At 37.7% G+C, this 20,932-nt stretch overlaps 1 pseudogene; it reads right to left on the bottom strand.

Moving 5' to 3' along the window:
- Positions 1-2,141: 2,141 nt before the first annotated feature.
- LOC140500967 (probable ATP-dependent RNA helicase DDX27 pseudogene) lies at positions 2,142-20,656 on the bottom strand (annotated as a pseudogene).
- Between the last annotated feature and the right edge of the window lie 276 nt (positions 20,657-20,932).

Below are 20,932 nucleotides of genomic sequence, written 5' to 3'. Positions count from 1 at the left end.
CAGAAAGAAAAAAAATTACTCCAAAACATCTACAAGCAAAAGAAAAAACACAGTTTGAATAAATTCATGAACTCACTATAATTGAACCTAAATTCATCTACAATTCCTGGAAGAGATGAAAGAAGAGTTTTTAAAAAGAGTTAAAAATATTTTTTTTATAAATTTGAGTGCCAGAGGAAAAAATGTGAAATAGATGTCAGCTATAGAAGAAAGAATTGGAAAAGGAATAAACAACTTGAAGCTAGAGCTTCAAAACCTTTCTCAAGCAGCACAAACTCTGAAAATTAGAATGAACCAAATAAAAGCTGACTACATAAGACAACCAAAAATATTAAAATACAGTGAAAATCCTGAAGAAAATAGAAGTAAATATAAGATAATCCTTATATCACTTAAAAAACAACTGACCTAGAAAACAGATCAAGGTAAAATGATTTAAGAATTAATGGACTATCTGAAAGCCAAGATCAAAAACAAAGTCAAGTTATTGAATTTCTAGTAACCATAAAATAAAGCTGCCCAGATCTCTTAGAACTAGAGAGCAAAATGGAAATAGAAAAAATCCACTAGTCATTGCTTGATAGTATGCCGACAAAGAAATTATCAGGAATGTTATAGCCATAACTCGGAGTTTTTGTATCAAAGAAACAATACTGCAAGCAGCCAGGAAGAAAGAATTCAAATACCAAGGAGTCACAATCAGTATTACACTGATTACACACAATTACACACAATTTAGCAGCCACCACTATAAAGAAGAAGAGAGCTTAGAATATAATATTTCATAAGGAAAGGAATATAGGCTTAAAACTAAGAATTACTTACACAGCAAATCTGAGTACAATCCTGTAGGGAGGAAAATGAATTATTTTTAAGAAATAGAGGACTTCCAAGCATTCTTAATGAAAAAAACCAGAATTGCATAGAAACTTTTGAAGCAAAAACACAAGAGTCAAGAGACATTAAAAAGGAAAACATGAGTGAACAATCATAAGGGACTAAAGGATAAACTGTTTATATTCTAATATGAAGAGATGATACAAGTGTCCCCTCTGAAATCTATCATCATTGGGCATAAAAAGGGGAGTTTAATTAATTAGATAGTATCTAGGAAGGTTTCTATTATGTCTTGATCATCTTAAAAGAAAAATGGAAAGGGAAGGGAAGGGATGGGATGGGAAAAACACTACTGGGGTTGGAGGAGGAAGAGGAAGGTTAGGGAAAATTATCTCATATAATTAGGGTGCACAAGTAGAAGTTTATACAAACATGGAGGAAGGGATTAAAGAAGAGAGAGGAAGGGATAGAATTTGGAACTCAAAACTTTTTTAAAATGTTAAAAATTGTTTTAACATGTAATTAGGTAAAAAATAAAATATTTATTAAATTAAACTGGTCAAAGAAGGGAAGAATAAACACACAGGTACAAAAATAATTTCACCAAACTGGGAAACAGAAGGGAAAAGGGACAGGGAAAAAGGATAATTAACAGAGAAAGCAGATTGAAGGAGCGATTAGTTCTAAGCAACTAGGGAATGACTGAACAGGTTGTGGTGTATGATTGTGATTGAATACTTCTGTGCTATAAGAAATGATGAGCTCAATGATCTTGGAAAAACATGCATAGATTTGTATGAAATAATGAAGAGTGAAATGAGACGAACCAAGAAAACACTGTATACAGTAGCAGCAACATTGTTTTAAGAACAATTTTGAGTGAACAAATCACTTTGAACATTTAAATACCCAAATAAACTACAAAGGACATATGAAGGAAGACACTATCTGCATTCAGAGAAAGAACTGATAAATAGAAGCATATAAAGAAGGATTTTACATATATATGTGTATACATATTTACGTATACATATACACACACATACATATATGTATCTAATGGTATCCATTTCTAGGGTGGGAGGGGAGGAAAGAAAAAAAGAAATTTACATGATAACTTTATTATATAATTAAAAGGAATAGCAAGTTGTACATAACAGATTTGCAGTTTCACATGCAGTCATCTTTTTTTATTATACTCTGCTATGGAAATGCTTATTCCATAAATTAAAAATAAAATAAATAAATATTTTTAAAATAAAATAAATTTTTAAAAAATCTCTAACTAAGGGTGTTGAAAAATATTTACCGAACTCTTTACATACTAGCAAAGAATTGGAAACTGAGGGGGTGCCCTTCAATTGGGTAACAGCTGAACAAGTTATAATATATAGGTGTGATGGAATAATATTGTACTGTAAGAAATTATGAAAGGGTTGATTTCAGAGGAAAATAAGGAAGACTTGTAAAAACTGATGCAGAGCAAGAATTATTATAAGAATAATGTATATTGTAAAAACATACAACTTTGAAAGACTTAGCAACTAAGTTTTTCATCAGCTAATAATCAACCACAACTCCAAAGGACACATGATGAAACAATCTACCAACTTCCTGACAGTAAAGTGAAGGATTCAGAATGCACAATGATATATATTTTTTTACACATTGTCAGTGTGGAAATTTGTTTGATTGACTACATATATTTATAATAGTTCTGTTTTTCTTTCTTTCTCAGTGGTGGGAGGAAATGATTTTTTGTTGATTAAAAAATTAATTTTTAAAAAGAAAGCAAAATATTTTGGACATGTAAGGAAAGCTGGTTGCTCTGCTCACCCCTGATTTTCAGCTTGACTGTCTACAGGCTTCAGAGACTTTCCATTGGGTGAGTTTGAGCCTTATCTTTTAATAGAACTGAGATTTCACCTTGACCTCATCTAAAGAACTCATTCACTCTTGTGTATTTTCTGGTGTTCTTAGATTTGGGTAAATTCTCTGATTTCTATTTTGCTTAGATAAATTGGCTTACTAACTTTAAAAAAAGGTTATTGCAATAATCTAGAGGAATAATGATAAGGATTAAAATTAGCACTACAGATCTGTGAAAGGATATGAGAGATATTGTGAAGGTAGAAATGGTAATATTTGACAATAGATTAGATATGTGGAGTGAGTGTGAGTAAGGAAAGAAAATAATTTAATAATACAAAATACCTGGGTGAGTTGGAAGATGATGGTGCTCTAAACAGTAATAGGAAAATGGGAAGAGGAGGGGATTTGGGAAGAAAGCAATGAGTTCTGTTTTTAATATGTAGAGTTTGAGATAACTAGAGGACATCCAACTCAAGATACCCAAAAGGTAGTTATCGATGTGGGATTGTAGTTCAGTAGAAGCTGCTCTATGCAGTTATCTGCATGGAGATGATGATTGAACTCACAGGAGCTGATCAGAACACCAAGAGAGATACTATGGAGACACAAGAGAAGACATGCCTAGACAGAGCTGTAGGGGACAACCACTGTTAATGAACACAACATGGATAATGAACCAGCAAAAGAGACTGAAAAGGATCAGTCAGGTTAAAGGAGATTCAAAAGAGATCAGGGTCATGAAAACCTAGAGAAGAGAGGCTATCCCAGAGGAGAGAATGATCAGCAATGTTAAATATTGCAGAAAGGTCAAGATACATGACAATCAATCAAGGGCCCCCGAAATTAAGGTACAAAATAGATGTTGATTATGCCCACTATGTGTCCCTCGGGGTTCTGACTTGGGCTCTCTTCTGCTCTCCATCTATACTACTTCATTTTAAATCCCATGGATTTAAATATCATCTCCATGCTGATGATTCTGAAATCTACTGTGAAAAATGATTTTTTTCTTAGTAATCAGTATCTCAGAGGCTCAGAACTTCCTTCCCCCAAGCCACATCAGTCTCCTTCTCCAAAGCTCTTCAGAAGGACATTACTGATAATGAGACTGCATTAGAAGCTGCTTGGGTGAATACAGATTGTTCTACCTAGATAGCCCAAGACTGAGAGTGGAAGGGTGGGTGAACTGGTAGAACCGATATTTCCTCTGTCAGGAAGTAGAATGATGGTGGGGAGATATCAGCTCCTGTTGAAAAGACATATAAACTGGGCACCCTGATTTTCAAATTGAGCCAGTTTTGGACTGGCCCTCTTTCAGGGGGTCCAGTTCTAGACTGTAACTCACATGCAATGCATGTCAAGTCAGCTTGAGAGAAATAAAAACATGGACACATGATCCAATAGTTTGTCTTTCTTAAATCAAACTGTTTTGGGGTTGACACTACCTATCCTGCCTCAACCTCTACTGATCTTCAACCTTGCATTTCCAACTGCCTTTCAGACATCTTGAACTGGATATCTAATAGATATATTAAACTCAACATATCCAAAATTGAACTCATTATCTTTTGCCATAAACACTCCAAACTCCCTTATTACTGTAGAGGCTACAACATCCTTATAGTCCCTCAGGCTCACAACCTAGATGTCATCCTCAACTCCTCATTATTCTCTTACTCCCTCATATGCAATGTGTTGCTAAGATCTGTCAATTTCACCTTTGCAAGATCTTTCAAATATGTCCCCTTCTTTCCTCTGATACTGCCACTAATCTAGTGTAGGTACTTATCACTTCATGCTCAGAATATTGTACTAGGCTGATGGTGGGCCAGCTTGCCCCAAGTTTCTCCCCAAATCAGTCCATCCTCCATTCAACTTCCAAAATTGATTTTCTAAAAGCACAGATCTGACTGTAATACTCCCTATTCAATAAACTCCAATGACTATCCTATCTAGGAGTAAATACAAAATCTCCTGTATGACATTTAAAGCCCTTCATAACCCAGCCCCACCCCCTCTACCTTTCTAGTCTTACTTTCTTACACCAAAGCGTAGGGGGTATACACACCTCTGGTGTGAGGGCTGTCAAGGCCTTTTCATGGCTGCTTTCCATCTTTACTGTCCACCTGATTCACCCAACTCTCACTTGTGGCTCCAAGAAGCTACAGCATATACAGTAACCACACCCCAGTAAACCATTTCAGTAGACATGGGTTGAAAGTAACCAAGGGATCTCAAACCCATCAGAGAACTGGGGGGAGAGGGGAGGGCGGGGCAGGAATCTGCCCTATGAAAAATGATTTTTCCAAGTAATCATCACCTTGGAGACTCAGAGCTTCCCCCATCCCCCTTTTTTCCAAATTCTCCTTATGCTGGTCAACCCTCAACCCAAGCTACCAACCAGTGTGGGGAATCTTTCCTAAAGACTTACCCAGGCCAAGATCTAATCAGACAGTAAAAGAAACTCTTAAGTTTGGGCTAATGGGTGTATTCCTAATCATTGTGTTTGCTCAGACAGATCTGGGAAAATGTTGATTCTCCCTATCGTTAAGACAGGTGATATGGAACTTGATGTCTCTTTGACCAAGATTTAAGTGACTTAAGTCATGTACCTCAAGACCATTATTTTAATATAGCCCAACTTCCAGTATGTTAACCAGTCAGAGTTGAATGGCAATCCTTGGGAACATCTACTCCTTGAAGGACATATAAACTGTATACCCCAACTCCCAAATTAGGTTAGCTCTCATGCAATGCATGACCATATCCCTTGAGAGAGTAAAACATGGACTTGAACAGCCTCATTCATTTGTCTTTCTTAGACCAAACTCTCAGAGGTTGACAACCTCAAGCACGTAAAGACTTTCTGTGGTAGAATAAGCAGATGAGAACAATTTGTTCCAACAACTATGAAGGCAGCTGAAGCAGGTGTTATCAAGTGCATGGAGTTTGGTTGGACATCAAAGACACCAAGGTCATCTACTGCATCCCGAGCCATGACCAGTTGTCTTGATTTTGTCTTGCTATTGTACAGTGATGACTCTGAAAGAGAGAGTGAGGTCAGCAACTTCACCCAACTCTGCCTCACTTAAATACAATTTATGCATAAATCAAAAGACATAACCCATACCATTTTACCTTTTTGACCTACCTCAAAATCCTGTGGCAGTAGGTAACTGATGAAGCAACAGGTGCAGATACACTGGGAACTATAATCCCAACTCTGCTCAGAGGTGGCCCAGGCCATAGGGTCATCTTCTCACTGAAAGCAGCAATGGGATTTGGTAGCTCCTTGGGTGTCTAAATGGCCTTTTAAGGACTGCACTGTTCCCTTGCGATGTGAGATGTGCAAATTTAGAGACATCTCCACTCCAAATATTCATATTTACTGTTTGTGCCCAACCTGTGGTAGAACCTTCTGAGCTCATAGTGTTCTGATCATCCACAGTTGGATACACTATGCCTGACTCCAACATAATGTTGCATTTAGGTCTTCTTTGAGAATGAAAGACAACAACCAAACAAACCTTACTCCCTGACAGGTATTCTTACATTAGTCCTATTGAGTTTGTGGCCTTAGGGAAAATTGGTTATTTACTCTCAAATTATTCAGATATTGTATTCAGCCCATGCTACATGATTTTCCAATCTATCTTATTTCTTTTTTTTTTTAATGCAAACTACTGAAACTGTTTTGATAGAGCTTTTTAGAGAGAATTTTTACAATCAAAATGAATGGAATTACATTTCCTTAGGTATTTCTTCAGGTAACTATTACTACCCCCTCCTCTTATACCTGGATTTAGATTTGAAGTTTCCTCCTCTCTTTGGGTAGAGAAATTCCATGTTTCCTTCTTCAAAGGTGGGGCCAGCTAGATATTGTTTCAAAGCCTTCTTGTTAGTGTAGGTAAGTTCCTCATCAAACATAGATTTCTTCAAGTTCTTTTGCCTCCTGTGTGGTGCTGGGGCTGGCTCCTCCTCAGGCATGGCTAGTGTTCTCTCTGCCTGGCGATTCCTCACAGCCAACAGTTCAGCAAACACCTGTGACTTTAGAATCTCAGATGCAGACTTTCTTCTGAAAATGTCATTTCCTCTTTTTTTGGAGGGGGGCGGTCTTCATAAACTTCTTTCCCCTCAAAACCAAGTCAAACTCTTGTAGGGCTTTTGCAGTTTTTTCCTTCTTCCTCTCTTCTTTGCTCTGGAATCAGGTCAGCTCTGGCTCTTCATTACCTTTCTCTAGGAGTTGTTTTGATGAATTTATCTGGGCTTCTGAGTGCTACATCTCCTCCTCGACCTCTGGTCTCAGGACTGTATACACATCTTTCTCTATCTTCTTAATCTTGTCTCAGAATTTAGGATTACATCTTGAGGAAAGATCCTGGCCTTCACAGGTGTTTGGGCTGATTTCACAATCTCTTTCAACTTCCCTCCTTTTCCACCAGGGAGACAGAGCATCCAGCCCTGCCAGCACCTGCTGTTCAGCCTGCCCAGTGCACATAATGCTTGATGGTGTTAGGTGCTGTAAAGTTGATGACTATTTTGACACCTTCGATGTCCAGTCCTTGAGATGCCACATCTGTGGCCACCAGGATGTTAACCTGCTCATCCTTGAAGTTCTTTAGGCCTTCCAGATGTGTTTGAGAGAGATTCTCATGCAACTCTCCCACCTACAACCCCATAAGTTCTAGAAGGATGTACATATGGTGAGCCTGCTTCTTGATCCAGGTGAATAACATCACATGGTCTGTAAAAGTTCGTGTCAAAAAAGCTTGACACAATGGCTTCCCCGTCTCCTTCTTGATTAGGATGGATTTGAATGAATCCCTGCCTTAGGAGTGGAGCTATATCTGTGTTGCTATTTACAAAGATCTAGACAGAATTCTTTAGTGAGAATGAAGTCAGATCTTTCACCTCATCTGTCATGGTGGCTGAGAAGAGCATGGTCTGGTGGTGGTGGGAACACAGTTGAATGATTTCTTTCATCTATTCCTCAAAACATTCATCTAGCATCCTGTCAGTGTCATCTAAGATGAATACTTCCCTACTACTCAAATGAAAGGAAGGGCAATTGTGGAGATAGTCAATGAGCCTGCCAGGTGTAGCAATGAGGGTATCTGGCCCAGCCTGAAGAGCTGCCTCGTGGGATTTCACATCCAAGCCACCCACTGCAAGACAGATGGTAACAATGCTGAACTGGGCCAGCTGCTTGGTGACAGTGTACCTGAATGCCCAGTTCTCAGGTGGGAACTAACACAAGTACACAGGTTATAGGAGCCTGTTGAGGTTTGTAGATAAGACACTGCAAGACAGAAAGAGCAAAAGCAGCTATTTTATCTGTCCCAGTGGCTGTACAATCACAGAAATCTTTTCTTAATATCCCCACAGGTATGCAGGCCTTCTGGATAGGGGGTAGGTAACTTGAAACCCATGGCTATGATGGCCTTCAAGAAAGGTTGAGATAGATTCATGTCCTAGAACGTGAGGTTTTCATCATACTGAAAGGCATTTTCAAAAAGCCTATTATTTTCTCCCTTCTTCTGTTTCTTCATTTTCTTCACTTTCAGCATATCTGCTTTGGTGAGAATGTTTTCATCAGCTGATAAATACTCTGATTCTAACTCTTCTCCTTCAGAGTCATATTGGTTTTCCTTCTCAGAACCCTCATTTCCTTCCTTCTCATCTACTTGTTTCCCATATTTGGCTTCATTTTCCTCATTCTTTTGGGTTTGTTTGTTTTTTTAACTTTCTCAGTCTTGTCATCTAGTGTTGTGGCTGCTTTCTTCTTCTTGAGTTGACTTATAACATCAACCATGGCCCAGATCCCATCATATGTTCCCTCCTTTTCAGTAAAATCAAAGTCTGGATTGAAATCAACACCAATTCTTTCACAATGCCTGCTTTTTTCTGCCAAGCACAATGGGCTCCTCATCTTCATCATCTCCTCTGTCAGACTTGTTTCAGGGGCTCTTCATCATCTTCCCCAATAGTCTCAATCAAGTCTGAACCCTGAAGCATGGTGGCTCCACAAACACTTTCCACAGGTGCAGATCCTCCAACACTTCCATTTGAGTCATCACCCATTTCCTGCCTTCAGCCACTATCAATTTACGCATGCACAGAAGTTGAACTTATCATATTTCATGCCAGTTTGGAAGAAATAAACACACATCAAGAAGACGATTGGGGAAAGCTCTGAAAACAAAATTGAACTAGGGAAGGAAGAGAAATAGAAAGAGTCACCTGAGCAACTGGCATTTTGAGAAGGCTGGGCATAGGTGTATAACCAAAGAATCATATGGAATGTAACTAGCCCTGGTGATTTATCTAAGCCCACATACTTCTTTGCCGAGGCCTTATTAGACACCTAGAAATGTGTGTGGATCAGTCCGAGCAGTAGCAGAAAGTCTAACAGAGATAAAAAAAAAAAAATCTTGGTTTCTAGTCCAGTTCTCTGTCCTACAGACATTTTACTTAGTATAATTATAATTTTCCCCCATATCCACCTCGCAGGGAACCCTGATTTGCACAATTAATATATCATAAAAATAAAATTGGTGCATCACCCATTCTCCAGGAAGCCTCTGGCAAGTTAAATATTCATTGCCATAATCTCTTAACTCTGCAATGTATTAATTTCCATTGTTAGACTTACTCCTGGATTTGCAGCAGAGATTTAAACAAAGGGGAACTTGCAATTTATTGAGATTCATCCATTTTTCACTGAGCCTAAGAAGGGTCAAAAAATTTCAATTTGGTTGAAATTGATTCTGTAATGGGTTATTTAAGCCTTTCCTCTGGTACAGAATAACAAAAAAAACTTGCTTGTTGTCATTGTTATCATATCATCACACTGCTCAGAAGACTGCAGAGGTTCTAAATTATCTCTTTTATGAAATCCAAATTCTTAATCACATATTTCAATCTCATATTTCACATTAGCTCCTCTTTCTTTATCTGATTACCTTCCTTTTCCATCAAGCAAGCAAGTCAATTTGCCATTCCCCATACCCAAGCTGATCTCTACTTTTGCCATACGCTTACTTTTGAGGATTGTACTCTTTCTTCCTTCCCACCAATCTATAGCCTTCTTAGATGGCTAAGTGGTGCAACTAATAGAGCTCTGGACCTGGTGTCAGTAAGACCTGAGTTCAAATCCAGCCTCAGACACTTATGAGTTGTACAACCCTGGACAAATCACTTAACCTCTGTCTGCTTCAGTTTCCTTAACTGTAAAATGTGGATCATAATAACTGCTACTTGCTGGGACTGTTATGAGGATCATATTAGATGATATTAGTCAAGTGCTTATTAGCCTATTGCCTGGCACATAGTAGGTGCTTAATAAATTCCCTTCTTGGAAATTTCTGGTAAGCGGTTTGTGTACATCCTTCTCTGACAGATTACCTTCACAAACTTATCAGCACATGTTGTATGTATGTTGTATATATGTTGTATGTAAAATCCATTATATTTTAAGTGCCTTGAGGGCAGTGATTATGGAATTACCTTTTTTATTGCCAGTGCCTTAAAAAAGTGGTCTGACACATAGTAGGCACTTAATAAATATTTGTTTAAATAAACTTGAATTTACCTACAATAAAGTTCAAAAAATCAAATTGTCTGAGAGATCTAGACATAAGTTACAGATTAAGATTGGACTCTAGTTAATGTCAGGAAACCAAAATATAAAAGTCAACACACAGTACTAAGAGTGAAAAGACTTGAATAAATCACTTATCTATACTACTTACTGCAATGGTAAGGGAATTTGAAGATTTTCCCTGCCCTTTAATAGGGCCATGTGACCAGTTTTGAGCTTTGGTCCAGCCTACAGCCTGAGTCACATGGAGCTGATGGTGGGAGGAGCTTGCTGAATGGGTGGAACAGAAAAAGTGCAGATGAGAGTGAGGCAAAACTGAGAGAGAGAGAGAGAGAGAGAGAGAGAGAGAGAGAGAGAGAGAGCGCAAGTAGAGCAGAGCAGCTAGCGTGAGTGACAAAGAGAGTGATTTTGCCTAAGGGAACTTGTTTTCGAAGCCTGTTAGGCTTGGGGATGACCGCGCTCCCTGCATTGATAATGTGTATAGATTTCTTTATTACTATGATGGATTTGGCTTTCTGATGTTCGAATAAATGTCTTGGCTTCATCTTTCAGGAAAAGAGTTTTTATTTTGCAAATTAATTCTGGAAATACACATGCATATCCATAGTGGCTGCTGTGGGTATTGCATATTGGCATTACACTTACTATTTATGGGATTTGCAGTGTCACTTAACCTCTGTATGGATTGTCAGTTAATAAACATTTATTAAGTACATACCATGTGCCAGGCACTGTGCTAAGCACTGGGGATACAAAAAGAGACAAAAGACAATCTGGTTGACTGGAATAAAATGATCAAGTTGGACTGGATAAGAGGCACCACAGTGTAGTAGCTAGAGAGCCACCCTCAGAATCAAGAAGAGTTCAGTTCAAATCCACCTCTGATAATATACTGACTATGTAACCCTGGGCAAGTCCTTTAGCCTCTCTGGGCCCTAGTTCCTAATCTGTAAAATGAGGTGATTTTATTAGATGGCCTACTGTTCCTTCTAGGGTCTATATGTTTGGATCAGCTCCTATATATTTGGATTCCATCCCCAAGGCTAATTATTTCTATTACTAAGAAATCTGCTAAGATTAGGATTTGTAACATACACCACTCCAGGTGTAAAATATGAGATGTTAAATTCAAACCCTGATAGAGACTCATTCCATTTTATTAATTTAATTTATTGAGGACTAGCTTTAGTCCCAGAAACTGAGACTAATAAGCCAGTCAGCAAGCAAACATTTATTAATCACCTACTATGTGCCATGCACTGTGCTAAGTACTGGGGATTCAAAAAAAGGCTAAAGACAAACTCTACTTTCCAGTAGCTCACAGTCTAATGGAGGACACAGCATGTAAACAACCATGTCCAAATGAGATATATACGCTGTTTGCTTCATTCTGTCACACTTTTTCCTATTGTTGTGTCTAGTAAGATTCTAAGGTAATGTACATTGTTAAAGAAATTGCAAAACATTTTTTCCCATGTTGAAAATGAATCGTAAGAAGGGAAGGAGTCAACCAGGAAAAATCTTTGTATCAAACATCTCTTATAAGGGTTTGATGTCCAATATAGATAGATAGATAGATAGATAGATAGATAGATAGATAGATAGATAGATAGGTAGATAGATAGATAGATAAATTTTAGAAATACATGACTAAAAACTACTGTCATATCCAAGTAGTCAAAACATATGAACAAACAGTTCTAAAAAGAAATGAAAACAACTACATGAAATAATGGTCCTAATCATTAACAATAAAAATAAAAATAACCCAAAGGTTTTGTCTCACACTCCCAAAACTGGCAAAGATAAGAAAAGATGAGAATAGTCTTTCCTGGAGGAAAAACAGGAACACTAGTGCATTGTTAGTGGAGCAGTGAACTGGTAAAATCATTTGGGAAAAACAATTTAGAATTATTCGAATAAAGCCACTAAAGTGTCCATATCATTTGACTTAAACATTCTCTTTCTAGGCATATGCCCCAAGGAGATCACTGACAAAAGAAAGGCTTCATATGAATAGCAATATTTTTAAAACCACTTTTGAGAGCATCAAAGAGGTAGCAAGGTATTGTGGTGGATAGAGTACTGAGCTTGGAATCAGGAAGACCTGAGTTCATATTTGACCTCAGACTAACTGTGTGACCCTGAGCAAATCATTTAACTTCTGTCGGTCTCAGGTTCCTCAATTGCAAAATGGAGGTAATAATGGCACCAACCTCATAAGGTTGTTGGGAGAATCAAAGGAGATACTTTAAAGTGCTTAGCACAATATCTGGCACATAATATGTATGTAATAAATAGATGTTTATACTCTTTCTTTACTTTCCCCTCAAAAAACTAGAAATAGTTCAATCCCTGCCTATAGAGAACTGGGGTGAGCCTGATCTTAGGAATTTATTTAGATAGATAAGATCTGGAAGCCCAACCAAGGAAGACTATAATTTCCATCTTTGGTCACAGCAGGAACAGGGCTGTGAAAAGTGTTAGCTTCCACTTTCTATCCCCAAAAGAGTTATTAGGCCAGAATTATATCTCTCCAATACACATCATATATCTATAATCTAGAGTACAAAGCTCTTTAGGGGCTCAGAATAAAAGCAACTTTCCCTATTCATTCTAAAGGGAAAGGCAACCATTAACTTACTCTCTGAAGACTTAGCTCTTTCTCCCTACAAATGTGTGTTTCCCAAAAGACAATCACAGAAAGTAAGCAAACATATTTATCAAAACAAGCAGAAAAATGGAAATTAGGGAAGTTATACGGACTAGAATAGATAATAAAATACACAAAAGTCAATAGGTTCTTTGACTTGGGAGCATAACAAAGACTGCAGCTCAACCTAGGAGAAAGTTTCAACAGAGAAATCCATTCTTAGCAGTCTCTGCATGTACAGGTTTCAGGAATTAAAGATGACATTAAAGAGATGATTTTGTCCACATGTCCATCACTCCAGGGACCCCTAGTAGCCAAGTCAAAGTCTTCAATTTGCATTTCTTAATCCATATCTCTTGAGCTCCATTCCTCTCTCCAATCTCTTTCCTTAGCCTGCCATACAAAAAGTCACAAGCTCAGAGTGCTGTCAATCAATATTGAATTGCTACACATATGAACGATCAGTCACAAGGCTCTCATTCAGGGAAACATTGCTTGGAGTGGGGGCATTCAATGTAGAAATAGGATTGCACCTGAGAAGAGCTGGGTGAAAGGTGGACAGTAAAAGTGCTCATCCACTTTCTGTATTACTTCCCAATAAAAGTATTAGGCATACTTAGCATGTGGGGGAGGGTAAGAAAGTGAAGTGGAGATTTTCAAGATAAACAGCAGCCTTTTAAGCAATTTTGCTTAGAGGCAGCATTAGGGTAACTCATGGTGGAGGCATAACCATTTTTATTTGTTAGGAACTTGGTTCACATACACACACATTCAAATCTTGTAAAAAAAAAAAAAAGTTCCAGAATGTTGTAATAAATGTTAATGGACATTTAAGTGACTGAATGAACCCTCAATGGCATTTTCCTGTGTACAGGCACAATATCAGCCTCATATTTAATCTCAGATAGAATCTGGCTCCATTCTACTTCTCATGGCATTCCTTTTGACATCTCCTATATTCTAGCCCAACAGAAGTATTGGATATCCTTTGGTCCTCTCAGGTGCAATCCTATTTCTCTGTTGAGACTGTTTTCTCCTAGATTGGGGTAAGGTTTTTGCTTTGCTCCTAAGTCAAAGAGCCCATTGACTTTTGTGTATTTTATTATCTATTCTAGTCCGTATAACTTCCCCAGTTTCCATTTTACTGCTTGCTTTGATAAATATGTTTGCTTACTTTCTGTGATTGTCTTTTGTGAAATACACATTTGCGGAGACAAAAAGCTAAGTCTTTAAAGAGTAAGTTATTTTAGAGTAACTAGGGAAAGTGGCTTTTATTCTGAACCCCAAAAGAGCTTTGTATTCTAGATTGCAGATTGGAGTCATAGAAGTTGTAACATGTGCAGTGGGCACATCCCAGGAAACCATCTCAGCAGATGGGCTAAACCAGGTTGACGGTAATCAACAGGCCTCAAAGTTAAGGGGGTATCTACCTCAAGCATGTGAAGACTTCCCCCACGGAATGGACAGATGAGAACAATTTGTTCCAACAGCCATGAAGGCAGCTGAAGCAGGCATTATGGATCACTTAGAACTCGGTCAGACATCGAAGATGCCAAGACCATCCGCTGCATCCCAGGCCATCAGCAGTCGTCTTGACTTTTGTCGCACCATTGGTCTTCAATGACTCTGGAGGACAGAAGGAGGCTGACACTTTGTACAACTCTGCCTCACTCAAATCCCATTCACAAACAAGTCATGTTCATAAACAAAATTTATGAACACAAACATAACAACTTAGTTGGGATTTCAAGAGGGTACATAAGGCCAGAATATGCTGTTCTTTGACCTTTCACCAAAAATAAATGACACTATGAGAGGGTATCAAAAGAGAAAAAGGAAAGGCAGAAATTCATAAAAAAACAGTCTGGTAGTTTTGGATACCAACAATACATAAAATTAAATGAAAGAGACATTCCCTAAAAGAGTGTAAAGCTCTTAATTTTTAAAATTAAATTGTCTATTTTCTCATTAGAAACAAAAGATTTATGAAAGACTAAAGACATGGGAATGGCTTAATATAGAGGATAAAAGGTGAAGAGACATAATCACAGTCTAAAGGATCAACTGCTTACACATGGATTCTCAAAAATTTGCACAAGAGTATAACCATTTGGAGATAAATGCCAGGCTACAATTCTTGACATTATCTCTAAATTCTTGACTTTCCTTCAACGTCCTACATCCAATCTGTTACAAAATCTTGTTTCTGCTTTTGCAATATTTCTTGGATTTACCTTTCACCTTCTACTTCCATATCCAATAGACTGATGTTCAATAAGTCAAAGATGTAACAAAGGAGCCAAAGGAAAATAATGCTATCTTAGGCTCAGTTTATTTAGTTGGGACCTACTATGTGTAAGGCACTGTGCTAGGTGCTGGATTAATAAGAATACAGTGTCTAACCAGAAAATTCATACCAGCCTTTTTTGTGGTAGAAAAAAATTGGAAACCAAGTAGATGCCCATGGACTGAGGAGTGGCTAAACAAATTGTGGTACATTGAAGTAATAGAATATTACTCTTCCATAAGAAATGATAAATATGATGAAGACAGAGAAGCATGGCATCAGGACTAAGTTATCTTGTTAGTTACTTTAAGTAGGCATGGATAATCAATTGATTGGCTCAATATTGACTTATATCCCTTACACATGAAATTCTCCTTCTTATTTACACACACACACACACACACACACACACACACACATTAAACAAAATCTAACGATTTAATAGAAAACCGTATGTCAATATAAGAACGATTCCAAGGAGAGGAAAATTGAACCTTCAGGATACCTTCAGTTGAAGCCAAACACCAAATTTCAAGTTAATATTCAAAGAAATCCTTAAATTTAATCATAAAAACCATCATTGTAATATCCATTCCTTATACCAGCATGCATCACTACCAATCTCAATCTAAAATGTCATCTGAATTTAAGAACACTGACAGGAATTTGATGACTTTCCATTATTTGCATCTCCTGTTCCCTTTCTTAAGTTACAGTAAATCAGGCATAGGGAAGCTCAGATATAGTTACAGAAAATATCACTCATCTATCCCAACCCTAATGAAGACAATATAATCCTGGTTAACTTGCTCCAGCCCCATCGATTATCAGTAGGCTCTGGTAGCTTTGAATTAAGGAACTGTTCCCTGCTTTCTATTTGGTAACTAGCGGACATTTAAATTACCATTCCAGTAGCTGCAATTAGGCAGCAGACTGTCTGCTTCAATGCAGCCTCTTTGAGGAGAGTAGATTCAGTCATTTAAAGTGACTCATTTTTCTATCACTTCTAAAAGAGGCAAAAAATTCGGAAGACATTTTTCAACCTATCTTTCAAAGAAACCATCATATAAATTTAGAACAAGAAGGGACATCAGAGATCATGTAGTCTAACCTCATATTTTAACAATTGTACAAACTTGAGGCCCAGAGAAAAAAAATGGTATTTGCACAAGTAGCAATTAGAAGAACCAGAACTGAACCCAGATTTTTTTATCTCAAATCATTGAATTCACTCTTCCCCCCCAACTATATGATCCTCACCTCATTTTGGTAACAGAAGAAATAGCCCTTCTTAGTTATATTATACATGGCAGGGTATATGAGACAACAACAGAAACACACTTCCAAAGTGTCTATGGGAAAAGAATCTGGAGACATCTATTCGTGCCTCCCAGTAAGCCACACATAGGCAGACCCACATGGACACGATGACCGACACACGCAAAACACATCACACCCAAGCCTTACAAGTAAAATGGTTACATGACCTAATGAATGCTTTCTACTTGGGTCAAACAGATCATGCATCTCTCCCCCTACTCAATAGCCCTCACTTTCATTTCTGTGGTTCCCCTTATTTTGAATGGACCATTCACTAGGGAGATCAAAGAGCCCTTCAAAAGCATCTAGACCAATCCTTTCATTTTACAGCTGAGGAAACTGAGTCCCAGAGGTGAAGTGACTGTCTAAAGTCACAAAGGATCTTACTCTGGGTCTTCTGATACTCCACCCAATGCCCACGCCACTCTTTCTTTGACTAAGTGACCAGTATATCTAAATTCTAAGATATCACATATTAAAGTTAAAAACAGAATTTGAGCCTTGCCCTCAAGAAAAAAGTCCCACAACAGAGAAGGAGAAATACTAAATTAATTAATTGTTTCTGTTTATACTTCTCTTTCCCAAGATAATTATTTACTAAGTAAGAGGTTAGGCCTAAATCACACTGATTCTTTTGGATGTATTTCATAAGCCTTCTATTTCAAACCTGGTAAGTTAGGCTTATCATTTTCTTGCTGATCAAAGAAGAAGGCCTTAATTAAACACAATTAGCCTCAGGAATACACGTGTCTCTAAGAAGGTAGATTAGCTATAATTCCTTTCAAGGTTTTTTTCCCCTTCTTTAGTCTTCCTTTTACTTTCCAACTTCTGAATATATGTTCATCAACACAGTAATTTGTATAAAACATGACATTGTCAACTTTCTTCTACATAGTAGTTATAAAACATTGATCTTAATTTTGAAAAATTCTTCTTGACATTAATTTATCATTATCTTATTTTCAGGGAATTTGAGTATTTTTCAGTTGTTCTTTGGTATTCAGGGTATTTTGCTCGAACAATATTTATTGAGTACTTATTATGTAGAAAATATTTTTATTGGGTTCCTTCCAATCCTGAGATGTTATTATTCTATATGGTATTTAAGGGGGATATTAAGAACTTTGAGATTATAATAATGACTTTCATTGATGGGGTGCTTTAAGATTAGCAAAACGCTTTACCTGTTATTTCCTTTGATCTTCTAATTCCATTTTGCAGATGAGGAAACTGAGGTTGAAAGGGGTTAAATGACTTATCAAGTAGGTGAGTATCTGAGGCAGCATTTGAAGGCTCTTCCTGACTCCGAGACCAGAACTCTATCCACTACACCATCTAAATGTCTAATGGCAATTCTACCCTCTAGGAGTTTATGACCTAATTTGCAGAATATAAGGAGAGACAAAAATATTCATATGAAAAAAACCAAACAGAAGATGATAATAAAAAATAAATATCAAATGAGTAATGCAGACCTTAAATACTATCGATAGGGACTCAGTATAGGGAGAAGTCACAAGGGGTAAAAGTAATAAGGAAGGGAATTTGTATGGTACCTACTATGTGCCAGGCGCTGTGCTAGGCACTTTCTGTGAATATTATCTTTTTCGATCCTCATAACAAGTCTAAGAGATAAGTGCTAATATTATTCCCAATTTATAGTTGAAAAAAACAGGCAAACAAAAGTTAAATGACTTGCCAAAGGTCATACAGCTAACAAGTATCTGAGACCATGGTTGAATTCTGGTCTTCCCAACTCCAGGTCTAGAGATCTATCCACTGAGCCACCCACTACCTCTAAAGAAGGAGGTAAAAACATGAAGATTAAGCAGGCAAGGACTGCTTTGGGTTTTGTTTGTTTGTTTATTTGTTTTCTTTATATCCAATGCCTAGTACAGTGTGGGGCACAGAGTAGATACTCAATACATGCTTGCTGTGTTGGACTGAATTTAATTGAGTTGATTTAAATTAAAGGTAGCCAAAGAGAAAAGAAAATGACAACTGCAGATGGAAGAGTGAAGGGGGAGGGTGAAACAGTTAAGGGCAAAATCATGAGACCTGATATATGCCTGATGGTTTGGTGATTCAATAAGCAGACTGGCCTGGCAGGAGTGGAAAGACTGCATTGTGGAGTAGTAGGAGAAAAGGTTAGAAATATGTTAGTGCCAAATTATGGAAAGCCACAAATGCCAGGGTAATGAGCTTGGAACTTTTATGAAAGACACTGAAAAGACAATGATGATTTTATAAGCCAATGCAGGTAGTACCTTGGGAAGACTGAGCTGGTGGTGATGTGCAGCAAGGATATCAATTAAAGGGCTCTTACAATAGTGCAAGGGTGTTAAAAGAGGATGAAATACGGTATTGGGAATGGTAGGGGAAAAAACCCAATGCAAGAGTCATTATAAAGGAAAGATGGATGGGATTTGACAAATGATTGGGTATGGTAGGCAAAATACAGGGAGGCATTAAGGATGACAATTTTCAAAGAAAATAAGGAAATCAGAGTAGAAGCTGGGTGGGAGTCCAATGAAATAAATTCGCATCAACTTCTCTAAGTACAATCAGCATGAGCTGCATCTTCACAATATGCTGTGTCAGTGCTACCCCCTTGTGAGAGTTCTGGGTATTTTCCACTCAAACAAAAGATAAGAGGTGATAGTTATAGCCTTTCTGGAAACATGAGTTTTATGACATACATATATATTGCTGATCTGGAGAATCAAGTAGGATTTAAGAAACTAAAAATGTCTTATTTAAGGTAATTATAAAGTGATTATAATACTGTGTTGACAAGTAGGAATATTTATAATATTTGGCAACCAGGACATGGTGACTAATAGAATGGTTTTAAGAGCTTGTACTTTTATTAGTTTTAATTAGCATATCTGTAATTAGGATTTCTTGAACATAGGGCAAATTCATTTGGGAGATAAAGGTGGCAGGGCGCAGAGAACAGTTCAATTCTGGATGCAGTAACACTAGGAGGAGAAAGCCTATCTCCCCCAAAATATGGTTCTGACATGTGAAAATGTTGGGGTATGAGAGCAGAGAGTGGGGCATGATGGGATAGGGCCTTGTGGTAGATGACCCAGCAAAGAGTGGCTGTTGTTAGTCTCTTTCACTTATGTTTGGTTCTTCAAATATCCTTTGGGATTTTCTTGGCAAAGATACTGCAGTGGTTTGCTATTTTTTTCTCCAGCCTATTTTGCAGATGAGGAAACTAAGGCACACAGGCTTAAATGACTTGCCCAGGGTTAGACAACTAGTAAATGTCTGAGGCCAGATTTGAACTCAAGAAGATGAATCTTCCTGATTCCAGTTCTGGCACTCTATTCACTTTACCAACTAGCTGCCCTAGCAAAGGACTACCACTTTCACACTTTCATAAATATTCCCTTTCTAAAAGCTAATTAGGTCTACCTGACTAACTGATAATCAACTGGCAATCATGGGAGGGGGATTTGTGAGCTATGATGCATTAGAAAGACAGCCCCCATTTCCTTAGGGATACTGCTAGGGTCCTGAGGACCAAACTTATCAGTGGTAGCAAGTGTTAATAGTGTGAGAGCATGTACTATGATAGTATTCATTATAGTGTGTGTGTGTGTGTGTGTGTGTGTGTGTGTGTGTGTTCGTCCTTCATTGCTGAAGAAGACCATGCCATCAGAGAAATAATGATGTGACTTGCACTTGACTTTGTTTTGAGTGAGGGAGTACTCATTATAATACTTCAGGGAAAGACAAGAAAAAGAAGTAAAAATACAAACTATCTAGCAATGCTATTGCTCCAAGAACAACTTAAACATAACATTTAGGATCCTGGGATATTGTTAGGTGATGTTAAGATCTTACAATAGCAAACACAGCCAGGAGATTAAGATACTACATGTACGGTTCCAAATCTCTTCATTCAAATGTCATTTGGGGCACATAAAAGAGAATATTGTGTAAGTCTAAGAAATATTCAGCCTTGGGACTCATATCTTATCTGTTCCCCTGGGGCCCTTCCCTGATAGAAAATTCCTCCTAGAACTTCCATTTAAAGAAAGTGTCCAGGCGAGCCATCTCTTCATTTCCCATCGAGATATTCTCTGCTGGACTTTGCCATCAAGCTCCCAAACCCTCCCACTCCCCCAATCCCACCCCCCAACTTCATCTTCTTTTTGTATACCATCTTCCCCTATTAGACTGTAAACTTTTTGAGGGCAGGGAAGGTCTTTTAATTTTTTTTTTTTTTGTATTCTTTGTGTTTAGCAGTGTCTGGCACATAGGCACTTAATAAATTTTTAGTGAATAAATAAAAAATGAAATGAAATAAAGGAAGAATAAAAAAGGAATGTTTAATCAATATTCAGGAGAA

Source organism: Notamacropus eugenii, chromosome 4, assembly GCF_028372415.1.
Source record: "Notamacropus eugenii isolate mMacEug1 chromosome 4, mMacEug1.pri_v2, whole genome shotgun sequence".
NCBI lineage: Eukaryota > Metazoa > Chordata > Mammalia > Diprotodontia > Macropodidae > Notamacropus > Notamacropus eugenii.
The sequence above is the reverse complement of the archived record's forward strand: the minus strand, read 5'-3'. Positions and strand labels throughout refer to the sequence as shown.